Genomic DNA, 16,301 nt, shown 5'->3' on the forward strand with positions numbered 1-16,301 from the left:
TTGGGATCGACATTTCCTTATGTTTCTAGAGATATTATTTATGTTTGGATGATAGTGATAATATACTATCATCTAAGCCAGACGTGGCTTCTGCTATTATTGAACGAGATGACATTTGGGTATTAAGAGCCGATGACTTCATTTCAGATATTTTTTAAGGTCTTTGGTTTACCTGGCTCAGAAGGATGATAATGAGCACGCCAAATTTTCGTAACGATCAATTTTCCATTGTTTCAAGGTGTGTGCATTCTTGAATTGCAGTTCTTAATATGTCACTTCCAGTAAGTTTTTTTGATCCTCAATTCTACTCTAAGTCTAACAAGGACTTACGCTTACAACTCTTTCGCGTTACTCTCCGTCATTCCTCTGCACATACATTCGTGATCACACTTTATACTTAGAATTTATCTCTTCGAAAATGGAAGAATAACTATAAACAGTCTTCAGTTTGCCAAGTAAAAAACTGCCATGCACACTTAAAAATGTTTAGGACTTACAGCCTTATCCACTGGAGAACAAAGCAATTGTTTTATTGGAATCTGCAAATTATACTATACATAATTAGATATATGTCATAAAAGTTTCCATTCAATTAGAGTGACTTATTTACTTATTCATTTCTTTCTCCTTCCAGCCGGAGTCGACCCCAAATCCCTTTAATCTTCGCGAGATAATTTGTTGTATTTTTAAATACAAATTTTTATATTAATGAATACAATTTCTTATTGTTTAAAAAACAAAAAGATTACGTAATTTTTTCAAAGAAAGTTCAGCTTATACAAAATAATAATAACGAAAGTGAAAATTTTAAATGAAACAAAAACAAAGTAGAGTCTTAGGAGCGTAACTAACCATCAAGAAGACAAGATCAGTATTTGTTCAAGCATACATACGAGGAGGTGTTTTCAAAAAGTAAGGGGATTTTGTATTTTTTTAGGGAGAAATATATATTTTTTTCATCAAAATTTATGTTTTCCCCTTCAAAGTAATCCCCTCAAATAGAATACACTTCTGGCAACGCTTTTTGTAATCCTCGAATCCCTTCTCATAAGCACTTTTGTGTATAGCCTTGAGCTCTTCCAGAGATATTGTGTTTTTCGCCTCAAGACTTGCAAATCTCCGTCCTTTTATCGCTCTTTTTAGTTTTGGGAACAAGAAAATGTCACATGGGCCCAAATCCTGTGAATATGGTGACTGAGGCATGATTGGGGGTGTTGTTTTTGGCCAAAAAATGCGACGATTCTTTCTTTCAAAATTAAGCAGTTTCGGAACAAACTTCGCTGACACTCGTTTCATGCCCAAACGTTCAAAAAAAATTATGGGAACATCCAACCCATATGTCAGGGGTTGGCAACCTATGGCACGATTGACACTGCTGGCACGCGGAAGCATATTGACTGGCACGCGCAAATTAGAACATATTTCCGTAGTTTGTGAGTGTTTTTTACCATTATTGTTGATAGTGCCACACTCATTGATTATAAATGTTAACACACTGGCACTCCATGTCACAAAGGTTGCCTACCCCTGCCATATGTAAATATCCTCAGCAACTTCTCTCATAGTGATTCGAAGGTTTTCAAAAAACAATTTTCTTTACTACTTGAACGTTTTTAATCTGTTGTTGACATGCTTGGGCGTCAAGAGGAAGGCTCTTCATAGGCATCTTCCCCGCCATCTTGAAAGAGTATGTCCCACTTGTTTTTTTTTTTTTTTTTTTTTTACTCAGAACTGTTTCACCGTATACCACTGTCAACATTTCAAGTGCTTTGGATGACTTAATTTCATTTTTTACACAAAATTTGATGCAAATTCTTTGATCCATGTTTTTGAATAGCAAAAAATCGTCAAACACGCAAATAATTCTAACTGGTATGTCTCTCACAAACAAACTAAGGATAGTAGATAGCTGAAACAGTAAATATATGTTCGTGGCGAGTGTGTCAACATAAAACAATAAAAAAATCGACCATACTAAATGTAACTTGCCTGCAAAATTTAAAAAGGCATCTTACTTTTTGAACACATATGAACTTATATTATATGTAAGTAAAGCCAGAGACAGTTGCAACACGGACCAGTTGTAATTGGCCCTTTTTCTCATTCATCAAAAAAGCTACAGCCATAAAATTACGGTTAAAATTGTACAATACATATAATACAAATGATTATACAAAAATCACTTATTTCCACTTTTCACTTAGTCAGTGGATAAAAACACTTTTTTTGAAGGGGTATTAGTAGGGTTTTTTGAAATGTTTTTTGAGAAACAATTTGTGGTTAAAAGACAAATTGTATTAGCTCAAATTGACATTTTACAGAAACAAGTTTGGAAACTCCATTCTTTCATTATGAATAATATTGTTTCCCAGAACCGGACGGCTCTATATCAAAAGCGCTCATCTTTACCTCCGTATCGCCACGGAACCAATATATTATACGGATATATGTTACGAACTAAAGTGAAATTAAGTCTCTCTATCAAATCCACAAATATGGCATTTTAGCTATGAAATAGTTCCTCTTTATATATTATTTTGTTTAATATCCCGAAACTTCAACTAAGAAAAAAAAAACTTATAGGTCATAAGTTTTTTTAGAGCTTCAGTATATGATTTTTATTTATTATGACTCATAAAGTAGCTCCACGGCCCCTGTTGGCTCGCAAGACATCACTGATATGCAGATATACACGATACAGAACCACTATTTGAAAAATAATAGAAAAGTAAGGATACGTTATGACACGAAGTACGGATATGGAATTTTAAAAAATGGTATTTCCCAATTTTTACAATAAAATAGATCTGCGTAATTCATTTTAAGAGTATGAATTTATCTGTTTTAAAGTATTAACACTATATAGTATTAGATTTCTATTTTAGATTTGAAAAAAAAATCAGCGAAATCAAGATAAATAGAGATACAACATTCGAAATGGATAATATATGTTTTTTTAGAACTACTAAATTTAACACTATAAGTTATTTAAGATCTGGAAAAATCCCTCGAATCTTTTTTTATGATTAGTGAAAGTTCGAGTATCCAAAGCCTGAATTTCTCCTTCAAACAGTAAAGTCCGAGCTGTTGAGTTCAGGGCTGGAGGAAGACCCCTATTATTTATATATCTATTTTATCTGATAACATGATTCTACAATACAAACGTGGTCAGTGAACATAATTTTTTTGCTACCAATATCTTTTTACCGATTTAGTAGTTTTCGTAGTTTCAATCCGTATTAAGGGATCAATTGGATTATTTAATAATTATTGCATTATAAAGTACTTTATCTGCAAAAATAACCATTATTTGATCCAATCTTCTCGATAGTAGATAAATTTGGATTGATTTTACGTAAAACTTAAGGAACTGTTGAGACATTTACAATTTAGTAAAAAAAAGTTTAAGAGCCAACCTGGGCAACACAACATCTCTGAATGTCAAACAAATGTTACAAATTTTTATCACAGGAATATAGCTTTATTGTTAAAACAGATTGTGAGGGTAAAAAAAAATATTTTTTTTTTTTGAAGAACGCAATAAGAACCACCCTAATATGTAAGAATTCTGTGTTAAAACTATTCCTGATCCTCCCTACATACTTATCCCCTAAATAGGTTATGTTCCATTTCATATCTTAATCACATTACTATTGATATTGTCTTTATTCATATAAAAGGAGCTGCATGCCGAAGTCTACCTATTTAATGAACATGGCCAGCATGATCTTTAGCTAATGATTTCATTTTAAGTCAATATCAAGCCTTTGCTCGTCAATATCTTGCTGAGAATTTTAATTAAATAATCATTCTATGTAAATGAACATTTCATTAAACGTTTTAATAGAAGTTCACTCTTAACTGTATTGTTACATAACTAATTTGTGACTTCTCAACATAAAAGCAGGCTTGAGTGATTTTTCTCAAAATTGTATTCTTCGACATATAAGAATCTTCTTTTCTTTTCTTTTTTTGGCCGTATGGCATTCTATATTTAATTAATTGTGATACCAAAAGCGTCACAGTTCATTTTTACAATATACTCTTAAAACTATCTTAAAATGATCAAGATAACGAACATATAAAACAAAATAATGAACAGATTAAAAGGAAAATAAACATCGACATTTAAAATAGTTATTTAATTTATTAAAGAACTTTGATCGCCAATTTTATCATAGGAATTACGCATTAAAGGTCCGTATCTTTTGTTGTCCTTTTAGAATAAATAATCCCTTTGGTTTTTTTTATTATGGCGTTAAAATAATCTTCCTTTTTGCCTTTCAAATGTGATAAAAAGTCTAACTGATTAGTCTTGGCCACAAAATTATCTAGAAGAAGCTGCAAGACCCGTTTGTACAGGTTCTTTAATATGTCGCAGTCTTACAAGAGGTTGTCCATTATTTCGTTATCTATGTAGCAAAATGAGCACAAATGTCTTTGGTATTTAAAAAGTTTGCCTCCAAATCCTAGAGTTCCTGATAAACGGCAGTATTTAAACCAATTCTCTTGTGCTCCTAAGTATTCCCTTCGAGCGGAATTGATGCTGTTTTTTGGGTCTTTTTTCACATTTTCTCATATTCGGGGTTGATAACCGACAGCCTCTAATTTGAAATAGAAGCAAAGGTCTCTAAACTAATTTGAAGATTCTGAATCTAGTTTTGAAGTCTTGCCCGATCATTCTGTACAATAAAGTTAGCTGAGGATAAAACATCCGCTTCAATATCAGCATTGACCGCTTGCATTTCAGATTTACTTATGGTTTCTTTAACAGGGTGTTCCCAACCAACGGATAACTATCCTTCACAAAAACCCTGTATACACTCAGATCATATTGCTAGTTTTTCAAGAACTTTTTGGTAACTATCTTGAGGATTCTTCAGGAAAATAGTGTTATTTTTCAACTAGCGATTCACTCCAAAACTCATTGCTACTCCATATTTTCCTCACCCAGTAGAAATTCATTATCTTCCACATCTCCGAGACACACATAACCCAGAGACCGCCCACTTGAGTCTGCCATAAATCCTCTTATAGGAAATATTTTTCATCTTTTCGAGTTTAAATAAGGATTGTTGTATTTGATATACTGAATCAGTTATTTTGTTTTGATATGATGCAACTTTTAAGAGATACATTATTGTTGGGATGATATATACATTCCACACTTTGATTCTCTTCCACATATTGAAGAGGAGTCTGAGAAAATAAGAACTCGCACGTTTGATTTTAGTGATAATTTCATTGTTATTCAGACAAGTACTACTATCTCCTGGATCCAAGAAGTTTAATGATACTTGATAATGGGAAAGTTGGCGAACCTTTCCGATAAGGCTGCTGTAATGACCCATTATCTCTATAATTATTGTTATTCACCTTTTGGGTACGTCGATATTTGTACTTAAAGTTACAAAAATGCATTGTCCTAATGGAAATAATCAGAGATTGATTGATTCTATTTCAAGGACCATCTCGGGGCCAATATAAGTCTCTGAAATAAAATAATGGTCCAATATTGTAGCTACTATTCTGGGGTATCTGAACTTATCCCACGAATTTTTTACAATGCCTATAATTGACTAATTGACCCAATTATGTCTATGATTTATCGTGTGGGTCACTCCATGAAAAAATTAGTATTGAATTATAACTCAGAGTTGGATTGCGTTAAAGATCCTAAATTTCATTTCTGAGATATTCTACCGTCAATAATACTACATACTAAATTAGAGTCAAATCCGTTTCCTTGTGAAAATGTATCTTGGAATGACTCATACATAAAGTAAAAATATCAATTGGGATTTTATCTTTATGAAACACATTTGTTCCTAAATACTATTTCAAAATCTATATAAATAAAATACTTTGTCAATTCTCTAAACCTGAAATAAGAGATGAAAAAAAACTAAAATCTAATTGGCAATTTGTTGTTGTTTTTGTATATAAAAAAAGTTAACCATGACTTAATTTTATGACCTTCAATTTTTTCAAGGTACACAATGATCTCTGATTATTTTTTTTCAACCATATAGAGGAAAATTGATTGAGTTCGGAATAATGGTGTGATTTAAGTAAAAAACAAATTATAAAAATAAGTATTGTTAAGCTAACTTCTAGCTTTTCAATTATATATTCACTGCCACACACAACGCTGGCCCAGCATCAGAAGAAAAAAAATATCAGACTGACAGCATGATGCTCCAATTGAATTTGCTCCTTTTGTGAGTAAAAGGGATACGACATATTTATGTCGTCTTAAGTTAGACCTTTCTTTTTCTTTTGATGGAAAGGTTGATATAAGTATATAAAGATTCCTATGTGTTTACGATCCGATTCATCTATGTAGAAATAATGAGTGGCCAATTTGTCTCCTATCATAAATTATAAATACTATTTGAATGTATAACCTCAAATACAGACAAATTAAAACTTTCCCCTATTCAATTTATTTTTATTCTACGTACTTTTCACCTATGTATGAATTCTATCACGTACTCTAAATCAATCACTTTTGCGAGGATGTTGTAACTATGTACATATGTAGTTAATACGTACATAGATTTGTATATGTCAAGTGTCCGGATCGTGTTTAAATTTGTAATAATGCTATTTTGATGCCAAGGCAAAAGATGGATGTTGACTAACCAATAGAAAGAACTGGATTTATCCCATACTATACATTCATATATACGTTTATTATAAATACAAATTGGCATGTCAAAAAAGACCACAAGATCAACATGGTAACTCTGACAATTTGAAGAATGTTTTCAATCAGAGCAGCTTAGCAGGTCATGACGTTTCATTAGATCAGCTATAAGTAGCTGTGACGATAGGGAAGGGGGAGACGGAAATAAACAATGGTACAGACAAGGGATTACTCCAGCATCAATCCTCAATTCTACTCTGAGTCCACCAAGGACTTACAATTATGAGTCCGCAACAAATCTTCAGGGATACTCTGGATTTTTATGAGCACATGTGAATGCTGTATCAGGATTTGAATATAATTGAATCTATTTACGAAAGAATGTTCAGTACTTAGGAGTTACATAAAAATAATAGGAGCTTAGGGAAAAACAATTCATTCTTCATATTACCAATTCAAAAAAAAGAAAAAAAAAGCGAGCTAAAACACACACAATAGATTTTCATCACTAACAATAGCTGTTGAAATACATACGGTTATTATTTGTAGATACTGGAAGTAATGCTAATCAGTATGCGTTGGAGCATGTTAAAAGAATGAAACCAAAAATCAACATGGTAATAATAAGACAAATTGAAGAATCTTTTAGAGGAAAGGAACTTAGATGTCATGACGTAAATCACCTATAAGGATTACTCCGACGTCGATCCCCAATTCTGTTCGGAGTCCAAGATAGTCACATCAAATCCTCAGGGTTACTCTCCATCTTCCATGAGCACAAGAAACTGTTCAATCTGGTATAGTATATATCAATGATAGCTTGTATGCAGCAGAGAAGGAACTCTTTTTCTGGAATTAAATAATAATGATAGAAGCTTAGGAAAAGAAAATTAACTCTTCAGGTTGTCAACTCTAAAATAAAGGGGGAATTAAAAAAAAGTAATAGATGGCTCTTAATTAATTATATATTTAAGTCATATAATTCACATGTTTTCGGTGCATCCGTATATTTCATAAAAATTACAATTCAAGCATTTGTTTCGTTGATTTGATTACATCTATTGGTTGTTTTTTTTTACAGTTAATCAACGGCCATGTGATGCCTCCTTTGAGACATAACAGACAACATCACATTATCATTTGTCCTCACTACATATGACATTTTTGCTTCCCTCTAAGAATTTACCTTGTTATTCCAATATAATAGGATAAATTCAAAATGTTCAGGCAGGGATTTTCCAGTTTATTATTCAATAATTGTTGAAAAGTGTTCCCAGCTCAACAAAAGCTTATTTTAATTAAGCCAATCAATGTTCAGAACAATAATTAGAGAAAAAGAGGCAAAAAAAAATGACAACTGATAACAATTTACAGCCTACATTTTCAGTAAAAGAGGTAACACCATGACTGATAAAGTAATACAAGATTTCTTCGGTGCAAACTGAGTAGGCAAAAAGTACATTCATTATCATTTTATTCACGCAACCTCGATTTTAGCTTAATTTTACACTCATCCACTTGATCTTTGGTTCAAATCTGAAAAGAACCTAGGCAATTACTCAACAGATGTGTTTTCCCTTTTATATTAAAATATAATTGGCCAAATCATGGAATTCTATATACATGGAATAATCATTCCTGCAGCTTACTTTGTTTTTCTTTTCTTTTTCCCCCTATTTTTAATCAATCACTCTTGTTATATTCCCCTCATGTGTGAATAAAAATTAGTTGTGGTGATTCCGAGTCTTTTGAATTTCATGGGCAGATGGACTTGTTTGAAGATAAGCTTTAACGAAATTCTTCATTAGTTATTTAAAAATTCTTCTTGTGTGGACTCTTTATAGATTGAGGACCAATAGTAATTCGGCATGAACATAAGTTCTTTACATTTCTGAAAATTTATTTTTATCGACAAAAAAAAAAACAAGATCTACAATATATCGTTTTTTCACTGTAGTTTTGTCTCTGAGCTCTTTTCCCAACGATTTTTTTGGAATGTACTACACATTAGAGTGGGTCGAAGATTTAGAAATCGATCATTAAGGCTATTAGAAAACTTGTAATAGTATAAACGACTATTCCATGGCAAATTTCAGGTCGATTGACTGTATTTTGAAGGTTCTTCGATGCAATTGAAGTAAGAAATTGCACTACTGACCATAACTTTGACATATTTTTTTTAACCTATAACAATCAAATGATTCAAATCTTTTTCTTATTGAAAAAAATTGAAGGTTCGACATTCTGTATTTTCTATTCAATATTGAGTTATTTTCATCTTCATACATCAAGAGCGAAACAGCATTATTTCAATTTTTTCTAAAGTAATAATTAATTATGAATCATCATCATTATTTAATAACTAGTTAATTATTGTGATTCTGTCTTTACGATTGCGTAAATGGGATTCATCGTCTTCACAAAAGAAATTATATATACATTTATAATATATATTATATAAAAACATACTATTTAAAAATGCATATATATATATTGGGAAACTCTGAAACCCACTGCCTTTAGCTAAATGAAACTTTCTGGATTCCCCTTTTTCAAAATTCAAAAATTAATCGAAGCCCCTCAAAACGACACGCCCTAATGTACTTACATTAGTACTGATAACAATACCAGGTTTATTCTCAATTTCTTTTCTTTTCAACATTCCTAAAATAGATACAATTTTCATCACTATCCATGGCACAGTTTTGGATCTTGATCCACATTTTGAAAACATTTCTATATCACATTCCTGAAAAACACAGTGATAATATTGTATATCTATAATAAATTTAGATATATGAATTATGTATGTGTAAGAACCAAGGGTGAATGAGGGTTAGGGTTCCGCCAATATTCATGTAAAGTAAGTTTTTTCATGAAACTTCAAAATGAAAAAATAAATTTCTTCTGTCAGGGGTGCCAAAAATATAAAAAACCACTCACTAAAATATCACCCAAATGTTAAATGAAATAATACTTCCATATCACTAATATTTAAAGTGTTTCATGCGTGATTTTGTATGTTAATTTTAATCATTAAAGACCAATTTTATTATTTGTAGGTAAAGTTTTATCTATTAAATTTACAAGAAATTAATTTTAGGCTAAAAAATTAAAGATTCATCACCCTACATATTTTGTTGTAATACGCTAAATATCTATAATATGGACTTACTTAAAAATATGTTCACCTAAGTACATACCTTTGATACTGAATCAAATTGGTTATAATCGACAATGTTTATCATGTATTGACTGTGTTTACATATATATATATTTGGTATATCATTCCAAATGCTAATTCCGTCGTTATATTTCTCGTTTTGTTGTACATTTGATTTTTATAATACATATATTCATATGTGCGTATAACATTCATGGAACTACAGACAATTACATCTTCAAAGTCTTATTAACTTCTTGCTTCTCCAACGCTACCTATTGAGGTAGATAAATGCCTCAATAAAATTCCAAGAATGATAATTGACATCTCGACCTTTTCTGATTATGATGAGTATCTAGATAGTATATCAAAAGTCATTTGATCCTCGAAGGGATTGTTGAGCCTTGAAAACAAGTCTAGAGATTCTAATTTATCTTCCTTATTAGATTCAATTTTCTTATACATACATATGTATAGTTAGGCCTTTTTAAGAATGAGTCTATCGGCCCATGGTCGATCTCTTTAGTGGGCTAGCCGGTCCTAGACCTAATGGATTACCATTTCATCTTAGTCTGAGGATTTTTTTTAATGTATGAACTAGGTGGTCCCACTTTTATCATAAATAATGCTGAAAAACCTTTTTTATAAAGAGCCCTTGGCTAATGGCTACCCTTTTTAGTCTCATTGACATAATTTTCTTAATTTTTGGGCCAGGTGGACTCACTATTACTATAAGGAATGCTGAAAATCCATTTTTTTAAAGACGAGTCCAAGAGACAATGGCCAGGCTTTTTATTCTCAGTCACATAGTTACCTTAATTTCGGGACCATTTGGTGCCAACACGACTATAATGAATGATGAAAAGCATTTCTTAGAGTGAGCCTATTGGCCAATGGCCAACTTTTTAAGTGTTAGTCCTATGAATTTCTTAATAATTGGGATATGTTGTCCCACTATTACCAGAAAGAATTCTCTAACGCCTTTTTTAGAATAAGCTTGTGAGCCCATGGGCAACTTTTTTGATATAGTCCCATGTTTTTCTTAATTTCTTGTCTTGGCAATATCACTATTATTGTAAGGAATGCTCAAACGTCTTTTTTTCTTAGTCCCATGATGTTTCCTATTTTTGGGCTAGATAATTCCACTATTATTATCTTAAAGAATACTCAAAAGCCTTTTTTTAAACGAGCCTGTAAGCCTGACTGATCTTTTCAATCTCAGCCTCATGATGTCCTTAATGTCTGGACAGGGCGGTTCTACTATTATTATTAACATTAGCTGAAAAAATATTATTTGCAATACTTTTGGATTGCAATTCATCATATCCTTATAAAAATCATTTTAAAAAGTATGTCAACAGTAAATTTACACCTTTATTTGCGAATAAATAATTACATGTGGACAGATTGCGGAATAATGACCTCATTTGCTTTGTAAAAAGTTTTAATAAATAAACAATTATGTAATTTATAAAAATATTTTTCTTTTGACTCTTATCTCCTTCAATCATTGAACAATAATAACATAAGAAAAGTAGCAAGAATATTTTATTCAACAAAGTGCATCGAACTATGTCCAAGTATGTTTTTTTATGATTTTTTTTTTTACAGGAAGTAACTTTATTTTCCTTTGTGAAGCAAATGAGAAAATGTAATATTTTTTCGTCTTTATTTTTTCAGGAAAATTATATACTGTTTAGATTAAATGAATGTTCACATATCCTTATATGCTCTTCCTAATATTTAATTGTCTATGAGTTATATTTAATCCAAATTTTGTATTATAATTACATTTATGGTATAATTACGTATCTAAATACGTATATATACCTATTTAGATTGGCATAAGGCTCCAAGGTTACATAAAATCCTCTGTATATTTTATTAGTGTAGGTAGCTATTAGTGCTGAAAGGCGTCCAGTTGTCATCCTTCGATAAAAGCACCTTGTAGACAATTACAGGGATGTTCAAGTAAATCCGAACCACCATAAACTGCATCCTGATCAATAAAGGAAGCAAATAGAGGTTTGAAATTTTATTTACAAGTTCTCAAATATGTACAAAAGAAAAAATTCATTCAATCTATACGCCATCTTTGCTTATCATTCGCTCGATACGAGGTGTAAAGGATTTCCAGGACTTGATCACGTCTTTGGGGAAGCCATGATGATGGAGGCCTTCCAGGAGTCGATACTGTTGTGTGAATTGGCAGAAACCTTCCTTTCTATCCCCCCTAAAAGAAGTAATCAATGGGATTCCTATCGGGAGAGTTAGAAGGCTAGGTATGGGAGTCCCAAAATGGCAACTTCGCTTCTTTCAAAAGTTTTGGGACTTGTGGGCCTTTTGAAGGGAGACAAGTCTTGTTGAAATAGGAAATTGACACCATTGGCCTCAGCTTTCATACAAGGTATCACATGGTCAGACAGGAATTCACAGTACCAGACGGCATCCACCCTCTCCTTTGACTCAAAGAAGATGGGGGCATGACACTGCCGTAGCTCCCAATGACTCCAAGGGTCATAACACTGGCCGGAAACTTGGTTTTAAAGACGTGGATGACATTCTTTCTCTGTGGCCAACTATCTGTTGTTCTGGATGTTGTGGGATCTGTCGACACTCCATTGTTTCTCATCCGAATAAAAGAGGATTTGGTTACCATGGTACTTCCAATCATAGAGTAATTTTCTTCCATGGATAGCTTGGGTGGGCTTGATTTTGACTTTAAGGATATGTCTTTAGTAGAAGTGGTATGACTTCATCCTCAGGTCAGGGTTTATGGCCCTGGATACTGTTGTACGGCTTACTTGGTGCTTTTTGAGAGGAACGTAGCAGGAGATGCCTTCACGGACCGTTTCAGACCTATGATGAATCTGGAAAAGCCTTTTTAATCACTCCGGGACTTTTGGGCTTTTCTTCTATATTCACGCCCCATCCCCTCCTCCTTCCAGTAGTTATAAACGTCGTAGACTGTGCTCTTTAGATACCAAAGCATTTTCTTGATGTACGCTGGGCTGTGTCCCGCGCAAGCCAATTCGATGATGGTGTTCCTCCGGGTATCCTCCTCCATAAATACTTGTTTTGAATTAAAAGATGCGCAACTAAATTAAAGCTAACCCTCAGTCTCTTACTTTAAAATTTAAATAACCAACTTTCCTTTTGCTTAGGATTTAGTTGAAGATGGTCAGGATTTACCTAAACCACCTTGTATAAAAGTTGTAGGCGGGATAATTTACAGAGGACTATGAACTATGACCATAGTTGAAACTAATGTGATCTGGTGATATTCTTTTAAAAAAATGAAAACTAACGTGGTCAACCTGGCAATTTGAATAATGTCTGGGAGTTGAGGAGTTTGGCTGTCATGATGTTTCATTAAATATGCAGCAAGAAGTCATGAGATTAAGGAAAGAAGGAAATAGAAACACCCACTCTGCATCTAGCAAAGACATTGGGATGAATTACTCTGATCTCGATCCTCAAATCTAATCCGAGTTCTGCAAGGAAATTTAATACACTGAAAATTAACATGATCACCCTGGGAACATTAATAATTTTGGGAGAAGAGCATCTTAGCTGTTATGACGTTTTATTATATCAGCTGTAAGCAGCCATGAGAGAAAAACAACAAACACAAAGCCAACTTCGTAGCTTCTTCAGGGCCATGGATATAAATTACTCCGATGTCGATTCTCAAATATTATCTAAGTCCAAGTACGCAAGAAATTCTCAGTGTTACTTTTTGTAGTTTATGCACTAACTGCATGAACTGCACTAGTGCAGGGATTCTCAATCTTTTTTTACTGATACAACACTTGTAAAATATTTATTTAGGCCAAGTAGCCTCTTACCAGAACAAAGCATTTTTAGTATCAGTGATAGAAGCTACTGCGTGATTATATTTTGGGGGAGGGGGATTGTCTATTGGATTTATTATGAAAAGAAATCCAAAATTCAATATCATATTTTTTGCAAAAAAAAAATCAAAAACCCATAGCTATTCTCAAAAAAAAATTTCAAAAATTCTTAGCTAATCACAAAAAAATTCAAAAATCTATAGCTATTCTCAAAAAATTAAGGTTTTGGGTAAAAAAAAAGTTAAAAGTCCACAGCTATTCATAGAAAATTAAATAAAATTTCGACTCCCATTTTATAAAATTTTCTAGAAAAAAGCAATAATCTTTATTTTATGAGGGGGGGCTACAACCCCTACAGTCCATCCCGTTCAGATGCCCCTGAGTTATGTACCACTTGTAAAATATTCTTTCAAAATCTTTATTACCCCTGGATTGCCTCCAAATAGCCCAAGGGATACATTTGAGAACCACTACGCTGCTGAATAATATAAAAATTAAATTTTAAATAATATAGATTTATTATTATATAATTTACATTGTATTAGGTTGTCAGCCGTCAATTTTTCTGCATTCCCCACCCCATACTATATCAGTGTTTTGAACGTTATTAGCTGACATTCAAATAGCCTTTTTAAGTTGTGAACAATTACCTACAATTATAGAACGATTATTCCAGAGTTGAAAAGAATTACACAAAATCTACCCATTGATTTTGGCCTATTTTTCAAGTTTCTTTTCGGAGAAAAGTTTGAGAGATAGATTTAATTAGACTTAACTACAATCCCCTAAACGAATATTTTTCTTCTTTATGCCAAATTTCAGTACCAGTACCTATACAATGTTTTCAAATGGAAGGAATTTCATATTAAGTCATACAAGAAGAGGATTTGTGATTAAATTACATCATTTATTCAATGAGTTATATGTTTAATACAAAAATATCTTATTATAATTGAACTTGCAGATTACAGAAGGTAATCTTTCCACGCAATTTGTTTTGATTCTATCATTATATGAGGAATGACAGATAAACAAAATGTAATCAGCTGACAAATTAGCTTTTCCTTTCATCTTATTAATAGTTGTTTTTTTTGTGGTAGACTAATACACAACAAGCAAAAAGGCAAGGGTAGTTTGATCATGTGGATGCTAAAATTTTCTCAAGGGAAAAAATATTCCCTGTGGACCAGGCCTTAAGCCGACAAAATGACAGAAATCTTTTCAAGAGGTTAAGGGGACTTTCAATACAAACTATTTAGCTGTTCGGGGCATGTGCCTGAGATTTGTAGCGTCTGATAACAAGCAGATGGATCCATATTTCTTCAGGCTCAAGGAAAAGCAAATAAAAGGTTTCGAGGTGGACTGTCTAGGTGGGGTTTAAGACTAATTCATTTGTATATGAACTTACCATAAGCCTCCATATCATACATCATACAAGGGCCATAAAGTTTTGCCTTGAAAAGTTTGACTCATTTTAGAACAAGTCCTTCTGGCGTCATCCTTACTCTAGATTACAGTATATAAAACGTTTTGGAAGCTAAGATTGTTAAAACGTCTTACCATTATGTGAACGAGTTGAAACATGAAACGCTAAAACTGGATGCTAAAAGAATATCTGCCCCATATTTCATTCTCATGTCGAAAATTTGATTGTTTCGAAGGGTGCCCACAATGAATGATGATATGGCTCCCACAAAACTTCAATAATACTAGCCTTTAACAACATTTCATGACTATTGATAGGGATGTAAATTTTAAGCACTTTTGGTATGTAAAAAAAAATTCAAAAGGTTTTTCTTTTGGTCCTTAATTCCTTCTGAGACAAGAAGATTATACATTAGTAACTCTCCGACAAATCCTTATTGCAACTCTTAATCATTCCTGTGCACACACACTCGTAGTTACACGTTATACTTAGAGGTTCTCTATTCAAGAATGAAAGAACAACTTTAACAGCTTTAGAAAGTATAAAATACAACCAACAAAAACCAAAAAAATGCTTAGAAATTTACAAACCTAGCTATGGTCATACTTTGACCAATATATCCAGCACACACCTTCTCCAACTCCTTCTAGCCACGAATGGCTTTTTACAACCATAAGGAGTCAATAATCCTTTGGAGTAGAGTTGACATGCTTGTAATTTTTGAAGGTACTTTCAAAAATTAGAAAAAGAAAAACGGTTGTTGTCTGTGCCCTTTCTTCTTTTTGTTCATTATTTAATAGGTGGACGTGCTGTTAGAATCTCCATTTTAATGAAGAATTTCCCCCTATCTTTGGAGGCCACCCCTCCTTACAGCCACCATGAAGATGAGCCATCTTCAATGTTGTCGTAGACTTCTCATAATATGAATAGTGAAGGGCCTGCCAGAGTTATTTTCTTCTCAGACGCGAAGACCCCGTCTACAATCGCTGTAATGACCGTTGTGTCAGCTAAGGGGTACATCAATAAGGACCTTTGAATGGCGACCACCCCCAAACACCAAGTATAATTCAGAGCGCTAGCCCTTGTTGTCCCCAACGGCATTGTATCGTCCCTGATCTGGGTCCTAGAGGGTTACAGTATCAGAGCAGCCATGTATATCGACGTTTTCAAGGCCAACCTGCTCTTCTGGGTCCGGGAAAATTTCCCTGG

The sequence above is a fragment of the Lepeophtheirus salmonis genome, chromosome 3 (genome assembly GCF_016086655.4).
Source record: "Lepeophtheirus salmonis chromosome 3, UVic_Lsal_1.4, whole genome shotgun sequence".
In the NCBI taxonomy this organism is placed as follows: Eukaryota; Metazoa; Arthropoda; class Copepoda; order Siphonostomatoida; family Caligidae; genus Lepeophtheirus; species Lepeophtheirus salmonis.